This window comes from Anas acuta, chromosome Z (assembly GCF_963932015.1).
Source record: "Anas acuta chromosome Z, bAnaAcu1.1, whole genome shotgun sequence".
Classification (NCBI taxonomy): domain Eukaryota; kingdom Metazoa; phylum Chordata; class Aves; order Anseriformes; family Anatidae; genus Anas; species Anas acuta.
The window spans coordinates 42503957-42512049 of record NC_089017.1 but is presented as its reverse complement, the minus strand read 5'-3'; the positions used below and the strand labels follow the sequence as shown (position 1 = coordinate 42512049).

Sequence of the window (8093 nt, the reverse complement as noted above, 5' to 3'; positions counted from 1 at the left end):
GTGACCTGCTGGCTTGTGCCCCTGCACCCAGGGGTCAAGGACAAGCCAAAAATTTGCTCTGTGGCTTGAGGGAGGCCATGGGGCTGTGGCGGAAGGAGGGTGGGGAGGTGAGGAGCAGCATCGCTGGGCTGCAGGTGTGCTGAGTGCTTCTCCCCCGAGCAGAGGCCACCCCGGCCAGCCCCCTGGGGCACAGGGGGACCTGGTAGAGGAGAGGTGCCAGCACTGTCTTTCTCACTTCCCCACGGGCCAGCAGTGCCGTGCCCAAGCTGGGAGCTGGCTGCTTGTTCGGCTGCAGCGGGAGGAAATGCTGTCCCCGGGGGCCACGCCGCAGCATCAGACTGTTCCCAGCTCCGCTCCAGAGACGTTGGGAAACACGTCCTGGGAGCCTGCGTAGTCCTGGGAGCCTGCGTAGTCCTGGGAGCCTGCGTAGTCCTGTGCTCACTGCTTTTGGGTAAGCACCAATCTTTTCTTGCTTGGATTAGCTTTGTTCGTGGAAACCACATCCACTTTTTGTGCTGGCTGCTTACACTGTAAACTAGCACAGAGGTGTTTAAAAAACACTCTGAGGCCTGTTATTCCATTGTCTGCTTGCTATTTTCTCCTTCTCCATTCCTACATGGGAAGAGGATAATGCCACATAATGAACTAATACAGAACATTCCTTTTGCTTTTCTTCTTTCTTCTCTGGCCTTCTTTGGTCAGAGAACTTGTGTCTCCTAAGGCGTGTGCTCCTGTTGCATCCAGCTGCCTCCCCCACCTCAAAGCACCCACGGCAGCTCTGCCTCTGTGTCCTGTTGGCGACGGCATTCATACTTCACTGCTGCACTGCAGGGCTGGTGTGTACCTCTCCTCATGTGCAGATAACCCCCATAAACACACCTGTGCCATTGCTGGCTCTGCTGCTCACAGGGTGGTTGTGAGGAGAGCACTTGCCATGCTCACCAGGACACATGGGAACAGCAATGTTCCCTTGTGGCAGTCAGGTGCTTCATTGCCACAGTCCTCGGGCTGCCATTTAGCCTCATTCAGAGTGACTCAGGCATCAAGAAGACTCTCACCTCCTGACACAGCCTCGGGTTTGCTACCTGTAAGTGATGGTACAGGCTGAGAGAAGCCCACCAGTGTTGGTTCTCCTCTGCTGGGAGAAGGTGTCCACCCAATTTTTCTAACCAACAGGGTTTTCATGACCTATAAGAATGCTTAAGTGGAAAATGATCTTCTAGGTCTTCAGGGGAGCATGGCTGAGGCTTTCCTTGTCCAGAGGACAGGTGAGCTGGCTTGCTTTCCTGCCACCTGAAAACACCCCTGAAGTGTACAACATGTCAGTGGCCTGCTCCTCAGCAACAGCCACGACCAAAAACGCCCCAAGAGAAAACTCCTCCCAGCCAAAGTGGGCACATTGCTCTTTACCAGACTTATCAAAGGATAAGTTGTACACATAACAAACGCTACACTGCCTCCAAAAATAGTCAGGTAACAGCTGTGGAGACCACAGGAATGGTTACATGAGGGAGAAAGCAGCCTTTGTCCCAAGACCTGCAGAGCAGGGCTTGGTCATGTTCCTTCACACACAGACACAGCTTTCATGTGTGGATGAGAGGGCTGTTTTCTAAGTCAGGTCAGCCTGATACAAGGAAGGCAGACAAGGGGAAGAGGGATGAGAGGGCAGTGTCTTACCAGGGCCAGTGTTCCTCCTGGAGAGCACCAGCTGCTGGTGGCTTCCACCACATCCCAGGCTCCATCACAGACTCATGACCTGACTCACACAGCATGCTTTTTCCATCTCACAGATCAACGTGCTGCTTCAATGCACAGCAAAGGCACCAGCAGTCTGCACCACGTCCCTTGGAAAGGCCGATCTCTGTGGTCAGAGATAGAAAATGTGAGAAGGTGACAAGATGTGTGCTGGGCAATAAAAGGGCATGTTTTTCCCTTAGTCTAATTAATGGTGTTACAAGTACAGATTAGAGGAAGAACTGCACCTACCAACATCTGCATATGAGGTGGGAGAAAATGTAAATGCACCCACCTTAGCCAGCAGCATGTCCTGTTACCCTGTAAGTACTGTCAGTTGGAGTTGACACCAAGGAAAGATGCTCCAGGCTCCAGTGCCTTGATACTTTCTGTGCCATCGAGGTTTGTTAGTTCCTGTGCAGAAAAGGCATTGCAGGAAAGTCACTGCAGCAGTGGGGAACCCTTTTCAAAGGCCTTTTTCTTTTTCCTCCAAATGTTTTACATGCTTTCACATTGCTTGAAGCTTGCAAGAGGCTTGTGTCCAGTCTTGTTTAACACCTTCATTAACAACCTGGATGATGGGGTAGAGAGCACCCTCAGTAAGCTGATGGATGACATGAAACTGGGGGAAGTGACTGACTCACCAGAGGGCCACTCAGCCATGCAGAGGGACCTTGACAGGCTGGAGAGGCTGACCTGACATGAATCTCATGAAGTTCAACAATCAGAAGTGCAGAGTCCCACACTTGCAGAAGAACAACTCCAGGCACCAGTATGTGCTGGGGGTTACCCAGCTGGAAAACTGCTCTGCAGAAGAGAACCAGGGGATCCAGGTGGGCACCAAGCTGAACATGAGTTAGCAATGTGCCTTTTCTGCTAAGAAGGTTAATGGTGTTCATGGATGGATTAGGTAACTTATTTCCTGCAGGTCAAGAGAGGTGATCCTCCCGCTCTGTTCAGCCCTGGTGAGGGCACACCTGGAGTTCTGTGTCCTGTTCTGCGCTCCCCAGAACAAGAGGGACATGGAGCTACTGGAGAGAGTCCAATGCTGGGCTGCTAAGGTGATAAAGGGCCTGGGAGCACCTCTCTTCTGAGGAGAGGTTGAGAGGCTTGGGACTGTTTAGCCTGGGGAAGAAGAGTCTCAGGGGGGGTCTCCTTACAGTCTATAAATACTCAAAAGGAGGGTGCAACAAGGACAGAGCCATGCACTTTTCAGGGATGCCCAGTACCATGACAAGAGGAAACGGGTGCAATTTGGAACACAGGTGGTTCCATCTAAACATCCTGGAGCACTTCTTTACTGTGTGGATGAGAGATCATTGGCATAGATTACACAGAGAGATTGTGTGGAGTCTCTCTTCTTGGAGATCATCAGAAGCCACCTGGATGTGGTCCTGGGACACCTGCTCTAGGTGTCCCTGCTTGGACTAGGTGACCTCTGGAGGTCCCTTCCAGCCTCAATCATTCTGTGATTCTGTGATATTGCCATGTTCAATTCAGTAAAAGCATCAAATCAAATGAATTCACATTCCTCCTGCAATGCTATATAACATAACTAGAAATATTGAAGAATAAATTCATTAAGTAGGCATTTTTTTCCAGAAATAACATTGCTTCCCTCAAATACATACAGAAAATTTTCAGCTTTGGAAAAAGACAATCCTTCCACCAGGATTTTGGTTTGCCATAATTTCTAGGGAGCCTGATCAGTTACCCAAAACCAAATCTAAGGGCAACATGGTCCTTTCGGTGCCATGGCCTCTACAGGGCTCACGGACTTTCATAGAAGTAGAGTTTGTGTTCCCCATGCCATAGAGACTGATCTCTCCATGCATACTTACGTATCAGCTTCTGTTGAGTAGATAATTCAAAAAAAAAAAAAAAAGATATAGTAAAAAAAAAAAAAAAAAAAAAACAAACAAACAAACAAAAAGATGAAGAACACAGAGATCTACCCCTCATCTGAAAACTACATGCCACCTACAAAAGGATGGTCCCTATTCAGACACCAAATGTGTCGTAGCTGCAGGCTCCACAAACTAAAAAGTGTGGGTAGGGAAAGAAGACCATTACAAGTATTGCTCAAGTCAAAAATGTGATGTATCATAGTATCAGAATAGCTTGTGTTGGAAGGGACCTTAAAGGTCCAGTTCCAACCCCGTGCCATGGGCAGGGATGCCACCCAGTAGATCAGGTAGCTTAAGGCCTTGTCCAACCTGGCCTTGAACACCTCCAGGGATGGGGCATCCACAACCTGTTCCAGTGCCTCACCACCCTCTGAGTGAAGAACTTCTTCCTAACCTCTAATATAAATCTCCCCTCTTTTAGTTTAAAACCACTCCCCTTTGTCCTGTTATTGTCTGCCCAAGCAAAAAGTTGCTCTCCATCTTTTTATAAGCCCTCTTTAAGTATTGAAAGGCTGAAATGAGGTCTCCCTGGAGCCTTCTCTTTTTCAGGCTGACCAGCCATAGGTCTCCCATTTTTTCTTTATAGGAGAAAAACTGCTAGTTCGTATAGGCTTTGTCTATCTGTTCCTGTTGTTGTTGTGGTTATTTCATAAACATTATATAGCACTTGTACAGCATGTGATGATGCATATAACCCAACTACAGTCATAAACACTGCTTATTCACGTAAGTGGTCATAACTTGGCTCCAGACAACTTGGATGTGTTAAATAACTGACAAAGATTATTTATTTATTTATTTATCTTTTGTAATCAATGAATCTCAGGTGAAACTAGATATTAAAACAGAAAAATTGGAAAGATGCATTATTTTCATACAAAATATACTCAGCACTTTTTTTCCCCACATTTGAGCAAGTTCTTTATCTGGCTTTTACTGCCCTCCAATTTATAAGATAAAATCGTGAAAACAAGAAGTAGTATAGTGTCGAGAGGAAGGAAAGTAAACACAGTTAATAAATGTACCTTATCTGAATGACTGTCAGATATGCGCAGCTGAAACCTCTTCACTTCAGACTTCTACAAGTGTGGTCACTGCAGAACAAAATTACAGCTATTGCTAGGCTATATTTAAACTGGTTCACAGGAGTGTGCTGATAGCAGGGAGCTAGCGCATTTGGATTTCATTCTCAATAAAAGAAATTTTGGGAAATCCCCTTTTATAATAGTGAGCTTTATCAAATGGGGTGCATTCTGTTCTGTATCTCAGTTTGAGTCAGCCTAATTTCCATACATGTTAGATAATGACTATCTACTAATAGAAGACATTGGCTGATTCTGGTAATTGATATGCGAGAGGAAAGAAGGACCTGCTAGTTTAGACAAAAGCTAGAGATGAGGAAATGAATGAAAGTTGTTTTGTATTATCTGGCTGGCTTACCAAAAAAAAAAAAAAAAAAAAAAAAAAAAAAAAAAAAAAAGTTTCACACAGAAATAGTTAAAAAAAAATAAAGTAAAAAAGAGAATATCTTAGTCAATTGTTAAAATTAAGTGACAGACCATTTGAGCCCCATTCAGTGGACACCCATTCATCTGTCTCTAAGTGGAAACACTTCATGGCCCAGCCCTGGTGACAGTATCAGGGAGACAGGAAAACCTGAATGGGGTTGCTGATATCAGAAAAGTGAAGCTGATAACACCAGCTGTGTCAGAGGGTGAGGAATGGCTCCCAGTGAGGCTCACACTGTTCACTGAGCAAGGAAGAGCATCCGTTGCCTCCTGGGGCCACGCCAGTGGGCTGCTTGGCTGGAAGGGACATTTGCAGAACTGATGAATTTAGTCGTTAAGGAGCATATTAGCCAAGCATTCCTTCAGACCTTACAAAGATTTGCAGCACAGACCATATTATAAGCTATGCCAGCTCTCACGATAGAAAACAGTAGTAAAGTTATCCCAGTCAGACCAGAATGCATTGCTTTGTACCCTGAAAGAGTGCAGCTCTATCAATCCTTATGTAATATGGAGTGGGACACACACCTTACCTTAAGCAGTTGGTAAAGAAAGTCTTTGACCTTCCAGATAAGTAAACTCATATTTAGCTTCTCTCCCTTGGAGCAACGGGAGTCACTGGGGCTGTGAGCTTGCCGGATGTAGGCATGTACTGTACTGAGATTGGGGTTTAAAGTCCTAATCCTGCAAATACTTCCCTGTGCATGAAGACGCGATGAAACCGATGACATTTGTCATACAGTCAGAGCTGAACAGCAGCAAAGCCTAGCAGTAAATACACCTTGCTGCAGACCAGCCTGGGGTAAGGTGCGCTGTGGGTTCACCACATGTAGCTGCGGATGGACAGTCTGCTGTTCTGACTGAACTCATTTAATGAGACTTTTAATCAATCTTCACTCAACACTTTCCTCGGCTTCGTGGACTGACCCGTTGATCTGCATTTTCTGCCAACAATTAGATGTAATAATGTCAGTCTTTCAATGCAGTATTTTCCTAAATTCTTCTAATAATCGCTGGATCAAGCTGGTGGTAGACAAAAGTACACAAAGTGGGGAGGCTTGATCTGTAACCAGCACTGTGTTGTGATCCTAAAACACTGGGTACCTTAGTAACTAAGGTCCTGTTGGCAAACAGAGCTTGTCTGTAAGAATTGTATGTAGAAGAAATGCAGGATCAACAGAAGACGCAGAGGCAGCCTCCTGGAGAGCAGACCGTAATAAAAACGGTATTCACAGGGAACATGGGATCTTCCAGTCCGTGTTGATTTTGTGAATGATCCCTGATTTCTAGACTTAGACTTAATTTATGTGTTCTCATTTGAAATTTCCCAGCTAAGCACAATACATTTCTTTAGGGCCAAATTGACAGATTTTTATTTTTATTTTTATTTTTTTTTTATCTAGAAGAGATTTTCCAGTTTGTTTGTTTGTTTGTTTGTTTGTTTGTTTCTGGGGGCTGCCATTATCTGAAGTATGTGGTTCATTTCTTCACTATATTCCCATGGAATACATGGAGCTGGGATGCCCACTGTTCCCACCAGAACAAAGTCTCAGGTCCAGGGACTGAACAGTTAAGCTTCTGCAAAACAAAAGGTTGAGCAGCCATGTATGTACCACAGTGACTTATAAAGTATCCCACCTATTCATTGTGCTCATTATCCACACCACAAAAAAAAAAAAAAAAAAAAAAAAAAAAAAAAAAAAAAAAAAAAAAAAAATAGTCCATTGTCTCCCTCATACTATTACCACAAACCTATGTTGCTGACTTTGTTTTTATCTAAGCCTGACTTCTAAAATCACCTTCATCTCCTATAGGCCTACATGACCTTTAGCATAGGGTCCAGTTGTAGATCCCGACATAGGGACTGGCAGGCACACTGCTAAAGCCAAAATGCCAGGGAGGCAGCCTGGGAAATTGACCCCCTCCTGACTCTGTTAGCAGGCCAGGTTCCAGTCCCAGTGCTTTCATAGGCCTCTGAAATGGACGCCGAAGGCTCCAGGTCTGTATTTCCTCAGGCAGGCTTTGTGTAGGGGCAGAACCCCTCATCCATGCAGCACAGGTGCGTGCCTGGAAGAGGAGGTGGCTGCAGGCATGACTCAGTGCCTGCTGGAGTCACTGGGCACGTCTCCAAGTCAAGAGCGATGGGGATTGTGCCTGACGGCACTTGCCCAGCTGGTGAATCCCCAGTAAGACACCACAAGTGAAGCTGGGAGGGTGCAGAGGCTCTGGCAGCAGCTGGCAGGCAAGTTTCTATAGATGCCCAGGACTAACCCCCAGGCAGCCAGCACACACCACCTGCCAGACCTCCTCAAGGCAAAGGACTTTTTGGGGGCTTTCATCTCTTTTACCAACAACCTGGGTTGTGCCAGCAGCACCTTCCAGCTGCTCCACAGCCCCTCATGCATGCATGCAGCGGGTGGGCCAGCAGGGGAAGGGGACAAACCTCACCCCTCCTCCAGAGCATGTCTCAGCCTCTCATGGGGGTGACAGAGCTGTAACGAGGTCCGATGTGTCATGCTCTGTGGGTTACAAGTGAAGGTGCTAATTAATGCTTGGGATATGCATAAGATCCGAATTTAGCAGAAGGCTCAATTGCAGTAGAAGCACAGAGTCATAGCATCACAGAACACCCTGAGCTGGAAAGGACCCAGCACAACCATCGAGTCCCACTCCTGGCTCCACACAGAACCACCCAAAAAACAGACCATGTGTTGTCCAAATGCTTCTTGAACTCTGTCTGGCTTGGGACTGTGACCACTTCCTCCTTGGGCAGCCTGTCCCAGTGCCCAACCCCTCTCTGGGTGCAGACCCTTTCCCTAACCCCCAGCCTGACCCTCCCCTGTCCCAGCTCCATGCCGTTCCCTCAGCTACTTCAGTGGCACCATGCCAAACCTTTCACAAAGCAGAAGCACTGCCCTTACCTGAGCTGGGAAGGACAGTACTG

General features: G+C 46.6%; 1 long non-coding RNA gene across 1 annotated transcript; it reads left to right on the top strand.

Annotated features, from left to right (window-relative positions):
* Positions 1-244: 244 nt before the first annotated feature.
* On the top strand, positions 245-6868 carry LOC137848289 (uncharacterized). Its single transcript, XR_011091252.1, has 2 exons — positions 245-451; positions 1791-6868. It is a non-coding gene; the product is annotated as an uncharacterized lncRNA (long non-coding RNA).
* Positions 6869-8093: the final 1225 nt, after the last annotated feature.